The sequence below is a fragment of the Artibeus jamaicensis genome, unplaced genomic scaffold, assembly GCF_021234435.1.
Source record: "Artibeus jamaicensis isolate MK-2021 breed Jamaican fruit bat unplaced genomic scaffold, CSHL_Jam_final contig_391, whole genome shotgun sequence".
NCBI classification, from domain to species: Eukaryota; Metazoa; Chordata; class Mammalia; order Chiroptera; family Phyllostomidae; genus Artibeus; species Artibeus jamaicensis.
In genome coordinates this window covers 20,972,107-20,983,671 of record NW_026521814.1, presented here as the reverse complement: position 1 = coordinate 20,983,671, position 11,565 = coordinate 20,972,107, and positions in this window count along the sequence as shown.

Below are 11,565 nucleotides of genomic sequence, written 5' to 3'. Positions count from 1 at the left end.
TATTAAATAGAAAGGGCTCAATAGTAGGTATTCAATAAATACTGCTTCAGGAAGAGGGAATCAGTTAATCTTTTTTTTTCTTGGTTACTGCTTAAATGAACACTGCAAATACTTCAGGGCATCTCCAGGTTATTTTAAACATTTAACTCTGAGCAGTGATCTGTCTAAGTGGCACTGTCTTCTTTTGTATAGTGTCTCAGGTTTTTAACCCCTAAATTACTGTTTTACCACACAATGTGAAGAACAGGAGCTATGGCATATTAAAAACTATGTTATGACTTGTTATTCCTCTTTCATCCCTTTATTTATTTAATGGATATATATAGTTTACTTTGTTGAATACTTTCTTTGACTGCAAAAGAATATTTTAATTGTGACTCTTCAGCTTTCACACGGTGAATCTTCTAAAATCTTTCGGGACCCACAGATTAAACTGAGTACAAGGTTTACTGATCTGCATAAAGTTGTCGTTATTTTGTTAAATAGAAGATCAAAAGTTGTATGTAAGTTATGAGGTTAACTCAATGGATCAAGAGCATCATTTTTAAACATAAAGCAAAAAAGTGAAGAAAGAAAGTAGTGTCTATTACATTTAACGAGAGTTTTACTTCATGTAAATTTGCTTTAATTATAGCTATATAATTTACCTATTGTGCTTACATAAATATATAATATATACAATGTATGTATTATAACTTTAAGGAAGGAAAGTTTTAAAGTTATCCAAAATAATGGATTATGAGTGTTTATATTATAATAAAAGATTCTTAAAATTAAAGGCCCTTCAAAATTTTAGTGGACATCATTTCAAGAGTACATTTATTTTACAAATGAAGATATAAGATATCAGTAAAATCAAATTATTTCTTAAAATTACAAACTAAATTAGCAGGAGATTTAGGCTTGTAACTTAAGTTTTCTGTCAAACTACAGAGCTTTAGACAATATAGTGCTTTATGTTTTCCAAGCATTAACTTTGGAGCTGCTCTACTCAAAACATTGAATAAACACATTCATTATAGTAAATATAATCCCCATAGATGTGGCTATATTTTATAATTTTGAAAGAATGAACATTCATTTAAATGTTTATTAAACTTACCAATAAACATTAAATAAAGTACCTCTAACTATAGTTATAAATATATTTTTTACTTTTTTACCCCTTAAAAAATTGAATTAAGGTCAATTAGTTTTGTCAACGTGGGGTAATTGTCACCTTTTCATGTAGTTGGTATTATAACATTCTATGAGACTGACGCACTACCTACTGCGCTAATGAGGCACCTATATAATATTCTAATACAAGGGTTCAGAAAAAGCACCAATTAAAAATATTACCATGTCCTTATCGTCTCTGCCAGCTGGTCAATTATATTAACATTGCTGGGGATCACAGGGTTATTTCAAGAAACAGCTTATCGGTTATGGGCATTTTGTTTTGTTTTATGTTGGTTGGTTAATTTTTTCACCTAATTAGTGAGCAGTCTGAGAAAAGTTTTATCATGGGTGAGGTTTCAAAAGTAATGAAGGTGGGAATAAAAGATACCTTGAAAGACATTCTGCACACACATACACACAAAATCTCTCAATTATTCTCTCCTGTATTGAAGGCTTTTCTGTCTGAATTCCACCGTATCTGACACCAGGAGCTCACTCCTGTTGTGCTAGTATTTCCATATGTTTGGCATCTCTTTGCCTATCTCTTTATTTTAAATTCTTCTGAATCACTTCGCATGGAACATATTTCTTATGTACAGAAAACAACTGAGCTTTGTTTAGTGGGACAATTTCAAATCTTCTTTCTCAAATGCAATAGATTAACCTGTTTTGCTTATTAGCATAAACAATATGTATATATTTGTCCGTATGATTATTTTATGCTATTTTTACTATAATTCTTTAGGTGACTTATTCTCTTAACCTTCTTAAGGTCTTGATTGTGTTATAAATATTCCTTCTAAATTTCTCTGATACATTTACACAAAAATTAATAATAAAATTATTTTTTAATTATAGACTCAAATTAATGTACCGTTAATATTTTCATTCCAGCTCAGGAAGTAAGTATATGAGCTGGAGTATATATTTTTTCCAGCTCAGTGAAAAAAATATCTTTCAAAATAGTAGTCAAATACTGAAAGCCATTAGAGCCATTGTTTCTGGTGAGATCTTGAAAATACAAAAAAATACAATTTTTTTGAGGGAAAGAAGAAAATTCAGAGAAAGCTTATAATTTAAATATTAATATTTTATTTATCCTTATTTACATACCTAGGCATTTCATTTAAATATAATCTTTAGTCTCTGACAGGTATAAAATTTAAAATAATATTTAGACCTGTTATCACCTGAAATTTATTGTGCTCTGCTTTGGTAACCTTGGTGATCACTGAAATCATTATTTTTGTAGGTACTTAATTATGCAAAACCAATTGCTTTGAAAAAATCCTTATGATGGAAGATTTTAGGGGAGGGAATTTCAGGGGAAAAGAGGGAAGGATTTGCAGGAACTAGCATAAAGGTCATATGGACAACAACTAAGGGGGGTGGAAAGGGGAGGGAGGTGGGGGGCACCGGGGGGTGGGCTAGGATGGGAGTAAAAGACAGAATACTGTAGTTGAAAAATAATTTAAAAATAAAAATAAAAATAAACAAAAAAAACCCAAAATAATAATGTACTTTTGAATTAAACATTTAGAAGAAAATTAAATTGCTGGCAAAACTTTTAGTGTGATTCCAGCATAGCAATGGTAGCAGAAATTGAATTATTACACAGTTTACATTATTTTTTAATTCTTTTTTCTTTTATTTTTCCTCCTAGTCTCACATATTCTCTCTCCTTAATTTTTCCTTTTATTTTGTTGTTGTTGAGTATGTAGACAGTAATTTATGGTTTGTAATGTTGTTGTTAAAACATGCTTCGAAAAATATATTTTAGTTCATTATAGATAAGAATACTTTTTCTTTGCTCATTGAGATTGTTCTAACATTGAAAAATGTTAACTTTGCAAAATTTTAATATTTAAATTTATTAAACTTCATAAAATATATTTCAAAATCACAATTATTAAAAGTTATTATAATCTTCATAAAGCACAAGAATTAAAAAACTTTATTTTAGAAAATAATTCAAAAATTTTCACTATGTAGCACAGTTTACAAAGGCTTTTAGAGTGATAAAGAGAGCAATGCCACCTTTAAAATTAAGAAGGTTGTTCATTATTAATTTGTTTCTGTTAATGAAATCTAAAATTGGCATATAGAATATGGAAAATATTTTTTCTCCTCTAACATTCATGCACTGTGCTTATTATCATAAATTAGATAATTTAAATTTCTTTAAGTTACTTTAGATTATTTAAATACTTTGTCAGGTCCAGTGTTTAATAAAAAAGTCTGTGAGTGAGCCAATGAGATTGGAAAACTTCAAAGTGGAAAGTGGCTTCTCAGTTGGTCAAACTGAACCAGTAGAATTTTAGAGGGAAGGGTATGGTGAAAGGAGTCATTAAAAGCAGGAGGAACTGGGGTGAACATCTGGAACGCCACAGCTGGATGATCAGTGAAACAGTCACAACTTCAGCTTAAAGCACTGGAGAGGGAAGAAAAGCTGGTATTTAGAGGGAATTCTGAGGACAGAATGTGTTTGGCCAAAAGGTAAGGAACATGAAGAGGGAGCTAATAGAGAGTTCTGCAAAGTTGGACTCAGTGGGACAGTGTGAACTTTCAAAGTCACCTGAAAAGGCAGTATGATTAAGATGCCATGACTAATCTCTGAAAATAATGACTTTTGCTTCAGTTCTGCCTTCCATTTGTCCACACAGATTACTTCCTTTTTTCTCTTCTTTTTATTATATTTATTGAGGTGACATTGGTGAATAAGATTACACAGGCTGCAAGTGTATACAGGTCTATAATATATGATCCGTAGATTGCATTGTGTCCCCCCACCCAAAATCAAATCACCTTCCATCACCATATATCTGGCCTCTTCTACTTTTCACCAGCCCCACCCCTTTTCCTCTAGTAACCACCATACTGTTGTCTGTGCCTGTGAGTTTCAGTTTTATATCCCACAAATTACTGTCACTGGCAAATTTTAACCTGGAGTCATATAGGAAAGAAGATTCTAGTAATAGTAATTCTTCTTCTTACCAAGATTATGGTAGTTACAAGTACCCAAAAGATAATCTAGAACAATTACAAGGTTTTCTTTATATTAAAAAAGTACTTTATTTTTGTATTTCTTTTTTTAAAGATTTGATGTATTTGTCTTTAAAGACAGAGAAAGAGAGGGAGATAAACATCAATGTGTGAGAGAAACAGCGATCTGTTGCTTCTCCCTGTGCTGCAACCCAGGCATGAGCCCTGACCAGGAATGGAACTGGTGGCCTTTCACTTTGCGGGACGATGCTCATCCAAGTAAGGCACACCAGCTAAGGCTTATTTTCAGATTTTGAGAACAAATTATGTGGTATGTATTTATGTTACAGTAAAATGAAATATAGTCAAATGATAAGTGACCAGAACTTAACATGACACTATGTTTGTAGTGTCTTTCCAATTTTCCTGCTGATTGGAATCTTGGGTATTAATAGTCCAAGTCACAATCTTTCTTTGAGTATAAATATGCTGATCTTAAAATCATGAAACATAAAATTAAAAAAATATTTTCTGTGTTAATTGTTGAGCATCACACATTGCCATCAATTTGTATTTTATATTTTTGATATTTGTTTTTATATGTATTATAATAGCTTCTTTAATTTTTTAAAAATAAGATTTCCACAGTCTTAATGCAGTCTTGCTATGCCATAGATTTACTTGAAGCTGATGAAACTGTACATGAATTGGGACTTGATTCCTTACCATTTAACTTTTTCTATTGAAGCATACTCTACATCCAGTAGGTACACACAAATGTTAAATACATATTTTTATGAATTTTACAAGATGAATTTGCTTGTGCAACTATCACTTGGCCATGATCTAGAACATTATCAGTGTCCACAAGGTCTATAAATGATGTTGCCATGGACAAACCCTAAGGATATTATGCTAAATGAAATAGGAAAGACAAATACTGTTATGATATCACCTATATGTGAAATCTGATACAGTTGAACTCATAGAAACAGAGTGGAATGACAGTTGTTCAGGGCTGAAGGGTGTTGGGGGAAACAGATGTTGGTCCAAATTTTAGTACCCAAAGGGTGCAAATTTTCAGTGACAAAAGAAATGCATTCTGGGAGTTTAATGTACAGCATAGTGACTGCTAGGAATCTGGCCTGCAACCCAGGCATGTGGCCTGACTGGGAATTGAACCAGTGGTACTTTGGTTTGCAGGCCTGTGCTCAATCCACTGAACTGCACCAGCCAGGGTCTGTAGCTTCTTTCATGGGAGTCTTGTACATCCTTTGTTAGAATTCTACATGTTGAAAGTTTTGGGATAGTAAACAGCGACTTTAAAAAATATATTTATATGTTGTGCAGAAAAAGATTAGTTAACTCAGCATCTCTGGGCTGCTCAAACCTTGCACATTCCCAAGAGAAAATTGTTTTCAATATTGTCCTATGTCTGACTTTTGGAAACTCAGCCCTTGCTTTGGAGTGTTCCTGGAGTGTTCTTGCCTGCCTCAGTCTTTGAGTCAAGCTGTACCAGTTTCTTGAGATAGTTTATGCTAAGTGTGTGATTTATGGTGATTACCATCTTTTCCTCTGGCAGTTTGGAGCTTGAATAGCTGAGGTCAATTACACAGGTGCCTTTTATCTACCTAACTGACCCTCAATAAAAGCCCTGGAAACCTGAGCTCAGGTGATCTTCCTTAGTTAAGCAACACTTTGTATATATTGTTACATACTGTTGCTGAGTGAATTAATCATGTCTTCTGTGATTCCACTGGGAGAGGACCAAAGACATGGGATCTGACTTAGAGGACCTGATTTACTGTATATCTACATCCATTCTTTATCCTTTGCTGACTTTTTCTGTATTCTTTTACTGTAATAGGCCATAATAATGAGTATGAAAACTTTTGTGTGTTTTACTAGCAAATCATTGAGTCTGAGAATGGTCTTGGAGACCGCCATCATAGTCAGTGCTAGAAGTAGGATTTAATGGAATGATCCTGATTCACTGAAATATGTGGAAAGTATTTTTTGGGGGGTATGACAGATGAGCAAATGGGGGGTGACAAACTTTTGGTGACTTGATGGCTGCCAAAGTACATAACTAACAAATTTGTGAGCGGAATCCCAGCATTCTTGAATTAAACAGTGCTGTGTTCACTCTTCTCTTTAGGCCAAAAATTGCAGTGGAACTTCTACAACCAAACTGTGATTCCTGACTACAGTGGGAATAATATGATTCTGAATGGCAGGATTCAAATAATGGCATGTAATTACCTAACACTAATCTGGCATGATTACTGTGATGCATAATGGATTCAAAGCAGTGATGGAAATAGCCTGACTCACAAATATCTATGACAATAGCTAGTTGATTACTTCTGATAGCCCTAGAAAAATTAGAGATGGGCAGTCTACTAAATTCTTACTTAATCTGTGTAAGTAGAAGAGTTCTAGTTCTAGTGCTGGTTAACATACATCTAACTTAAATCACCAAAACAAAATCATGGTCCCTCTGTGAACACTCACACATGAACAGGTACACACTCTGACCCTCTGGAATGAAGGAAGGCCCCCACCACACTGCCAAAAATATATACCATTACTTTTCTCCCACTGTTCCATTAAGGAATTCTGTAGATAATTCTCTGTGAAAGAGCAAAACTATGAAGATATTTATGTTCCATGTGAGTGCTCACCAAAGAATGACCTGTTCTGGGGATACTAGTTATCTTTTTTCCCTTAGTCATTCCTTTCTTTGCTCAATGGGTTAATGATAAAAATGGCCAAGATGGCAGGTATGGATATTTTGCATGGTCCTCAGTTTTATGGGCCTCTGGCGGGCAAGGCCAACATAGATATGGCCACTGCTCTGTGCCCCGCCTGATCACAGCAGACCTGCGGAAGGCTATGCAGTTGCATCCCTGATTTTCAGTGCCTCCCCAATTTATTAACTGTACTTCTGTTTAGAGAAGCAATGTGTCCATTTAAATAAACTTACCTCCTCAGACTCTCCTGCAGCTAGCGTGGCCATGTAGAATTATAGGTAGGTTTAAAGTCAGTGAAGTGGGTTTCTGAGAAAGTTTTTTTACTTCACCCTGCTCTTTTCTTTTTCATGGGAATGTAAATAGCAGACTAATGGCTAAAATAGCATTTTTGGACTGTGAGAAAAAAGCCACAGTTCCTCAAATACTGAAAGACAGAAGAAAGCTTTTTATTTCCTTTTAGATGTTTTTGACATCTCAATGAGCTTTAGACTGCCTATTTCAAACTTCTAATTGCATGAGAAAAATAAACTCCTATTTGTCAAAGTTTCTATGTGCAGGACTTGCTTTATGTAACCTAAATCCAATGTCTAAATTCACATAGAGAGGGCGACCAAATACCCAGAAATAAATCCTCAACAAAGGAGAGGAATATAAAGCCTGGATTCCAGAGACTCCAAAAGGCAGTGATAGGATTCTGAGGATCAACACAAAGACAAAAACAAAAACACCAGGTACGTCAAAAAATAAAGTCGTTTGAAAATATCTCCGGAATATCTTTCACATTTACTTTTTGCATCTAGAGAATTATGGTATAAATGCTTATTGCAGAGAAATGTAAAACTAAAATTAAAAAAATATATATCCGCGCATTGGTTCAACATAGTCAGGATTTAAGTGACCTATATATAGTTAGATAATTCAGTGTTGACATAAAGACTTATGGCACTGAGAAGCAATTCCCTTTACAGCCCAAGGAGCTGAATCCTGAGTTCTAGAAAAGCGGGATGGGGTGCAGACCTTAGATAATATAAATCAAAAATATTATAAGCAGTTTTGGAAACTGAGATAACTGTACAAATATTGGAATAAACGACACTAAGGCTCGAGGAAGAAACTAGCTTGGGTTGTCGCATATCTGGACTCACTGCCCTGTTCAATTTTCTATTTGCCACATATGTTATCATTTGTTTTTTCTTTTTTGAATATTTTCGTGGTCCATGCTGTCTCCTGCATGGACCCCTGTCTGCATCTCTTCTAGTTTCGTCACTGTTTCAGAGAACACAGTCCGCATCTCTGTCCTGTCACCGTCTCTCGTGAATACGATGAAACCACTTCGCCCCAAGTCTGCGACTCTCAGGACAGGTGACTCCATTTCTTTCTTCTCTATTTGCTATTGTCATGTTTTTTTCCTACATATGTTATAAAATCCACAATGATTGTTAGTTTTAACTGTCAATGATTTGTTAATGCAATTACACGCTGAAAAACATCTTTCGTATTTATCTACAATACTTCGGTAATTCCTTTGAGTAGTAGATCCAAGTTTATCATTTTCTTTCTTACTGAATCACATATTTTAGTCATTATAATAATTCCTATCTGGTATCCATGAACTCTTTCAACTTTTTTGTATGAAAAACTATTTTATTCTTTATTTGATGAATTTTTTCCTCAATATCAAATTCAAGATTGAAATTTTAATTTTTAAATTTTATTTTTATATTATAAAATGTCATTCCATTTTTGAATGGCTTTATTTTCTCACAATAAGATTTTAAACCTTCTAATACCTATTATTCATATGATACACTACTTACATTGTTCCACATTTCACCAAATGACTTTTTTTGTGGTGCGTGATTCACTCTGCTATTTATTTAAGTCTACAGTGTTGGTTTGGGTGTGTCTAACCTGCTACATCTACTGAGTAGTAGTTTCATATGTTGCAGTTCACATGTTTTTCAGCATGTGAGTCATTCAGTTTTTTTCTCATATCTTTCATTTCTATTTTAATATTTTCCATGTTCATATTTCATTTATTTCCTTGTGTATATTTATAATAGCTGTTTTAGTATCTCTTCTTTTTCTATTTTTTTCTCATTTTAATACTGGTACTATGGGTGATTTCTCTACTGCTTAGGATTCTAATTATGATACTTTTTTGCATGTCCAATAACTATTCCAACAGTATGTTTGACAGCTTTTTGAGATAATTCATATAACATAAAATTTACATATTTGAAGTGAACAGTTCACTGAACTATTGTATACTCACAGATATGAGCCACCATCAACACAGTCTATTTGTTGCACTCTGTTTGATCACCTCAGGAAGAAACCCAGATACTTTAGGCAGTATCTCTATATTCTCCCACACTCCCCAAGTATAATTAATCATGAATGCTCTTGCTGTTCTGTAGATTTTTTAGGATATTTGTGAATAGTGTCATGTATTATTAGACATTTTACTTATTTTTGTTTACCAATTATTTTCTTTTTATTTGACTAATCACATGTGAATGAATACTTAATGCACTGATACTTTTTTGAGCTTTATGGAAATAAACTTCATTTTGTATAGCTTTATGCAATTTTCTTTTCCCTCTCAATCTTTAATTTATTTTTATTTTATTGTTGTTCAAGTACAGATGTCTGCATTTTCACCCCACCACTCCCCTCCCTCCAACCCCGGCCATCCCCATCTCCCTCCTCTGATTCTACCCCACCTGTTTTTGTCCATGCGTCCTTTATAGTTGTTGCTGAAAACACTTCTCCCTTCCCCCCAGTATCCCCTCCCACCTCCCCTATGGTTACTGTCAGATGTTTCACTTTTGTCTTCCTTCACTTAGTGTAACATTTTCAAAATTTCTGCACATGGTAACATGTATTAGTACTTCACTCCTCTTTGTGGTTATATAATATTCCTTTGTATCGATACATCTCATTTGTTTATCATTCATCTGTTAATGGACATTTTAGTTGTCTCCACTTATTGTCTATTAAATACAGTGCTACTATGAACACTGATGTACACGTTATTGTGTGAAAATATATTTTCTATTGTCTTTGGTATATGTTTAAGAGTAGAATTGCTGGGTCATGGTAGTTTCATGTTTGTGAGAAATTGCCAAAATGTTTTCCACAGAGATTATACCATTTTATGTTTCCATGAGCTTCAGTATAATGGCTCCTATTTCTCCATATCCTTCCAGTATTCTTGTGTCTATGCGTGTATGTGTTTATATGTTATCAGCTAGTCTTGTGAGTGTGAATTGCTGTCTTATTGTGGTTCTAAAGTGTCCCCAAGGGCTAATGATGAGCATTTTTCATGTGCTCATTGACCTTTGGTTTATTTTTCTGGGAGAAATGTCTGTTCAATTGTCTTATTCACTTTTTAAATTAATAGATTTAGTTTTTTAGAGAAAATTTAGGTATGCAGAGCAGAAAAATCAAGTGGAAAGTACAGAGACTTCCCAGATACATTGTCGTTTGCTCCATTGCCTGTATTATTAACATCTTGCATCATTGTGGTACATTGTTGAAATAGACAAGCCAAAATTGACACGTTATTATAAACTAAAGTCCATAATTCACATTAGGGTTCACACTTTTACATTTTCTGTCAGTTTTGACAAATCTATAACAACATGTATCCATCATTACAATCTCAGATAGATTTAATGTCCTGAAAGTCCCTGGTGAACCACCTATTTCTCCCCTCTACCATCCCTCTACCCAGAACCATTGATACCGTTTACTGAATCCATATTTTTGCTTTTTCCAGAATGTTATATAGTTGGAAATGTAGCCTTTTGATAATGGCTTGTTTCACTTAGAAAAAATGTATGTAAGTTTCCTCCATGTATTTTTATGGCTTGAGAGCTCAGCTCTTTTCATGCTGAATATTCCATTTTCTAATATACTGCAGTTTGGTTATCTATTCATCAACTGAAGTTCGTGTTGATTACTTCCAAGTTTTAGAAATCATGAATAAAGTTACTAGAATCATTTGTGCACAACTTTTTGTGAGAACATAAATTTCAGTTCATCTGTGTAAATTCAGTACCGAACAACACAATTGTTGGATAATGTGATTAAGACTTTGCTTGGTTTTGTATGGAGTTGTCCAAGTGTCTTCCAAAGTGGCTGCACAGTTTGCCTTTTCCAACAGCAGTGAATGAAAGTCCCTGTTGCTCCACATCCTCAGTGAGATATGATGTCATTGGTGTTCTGAATTTTAGCCACTTTAATATGTGTAGTATCTGTTATTGTTGTTTTAATTTCCCATTCCCTAGTAATATATGTTGTTGAATATCTATCTATATGCTTTCTTACCATCTATATATCTTCAGTGAGGTCCAGATCATTTGTCTATTTTTCAATTGGGTTCTTTGTTTTCTTATTGTCGAGGTGGGATTTTTGGGGTGTATTTTGTATACTACTGAGTGGTTTGCATATTTTGGATACCAGTCAATATCAAATACATGTATTGCAAATATTTTCTCCCAGTCTGTGGCTTGTCTTTTCAGTTTGTTAACTGTCTTTTGCAGTGGAGAAGTGTTTTTTCCTTTGATACATCATGCTTAGTGTAGTACCTTAGAAGCTATCACCAAACCCAAAGTTAGGTAGATTTTCAGCTATGTCTGTGATACATTTTCAGTTAATTTTG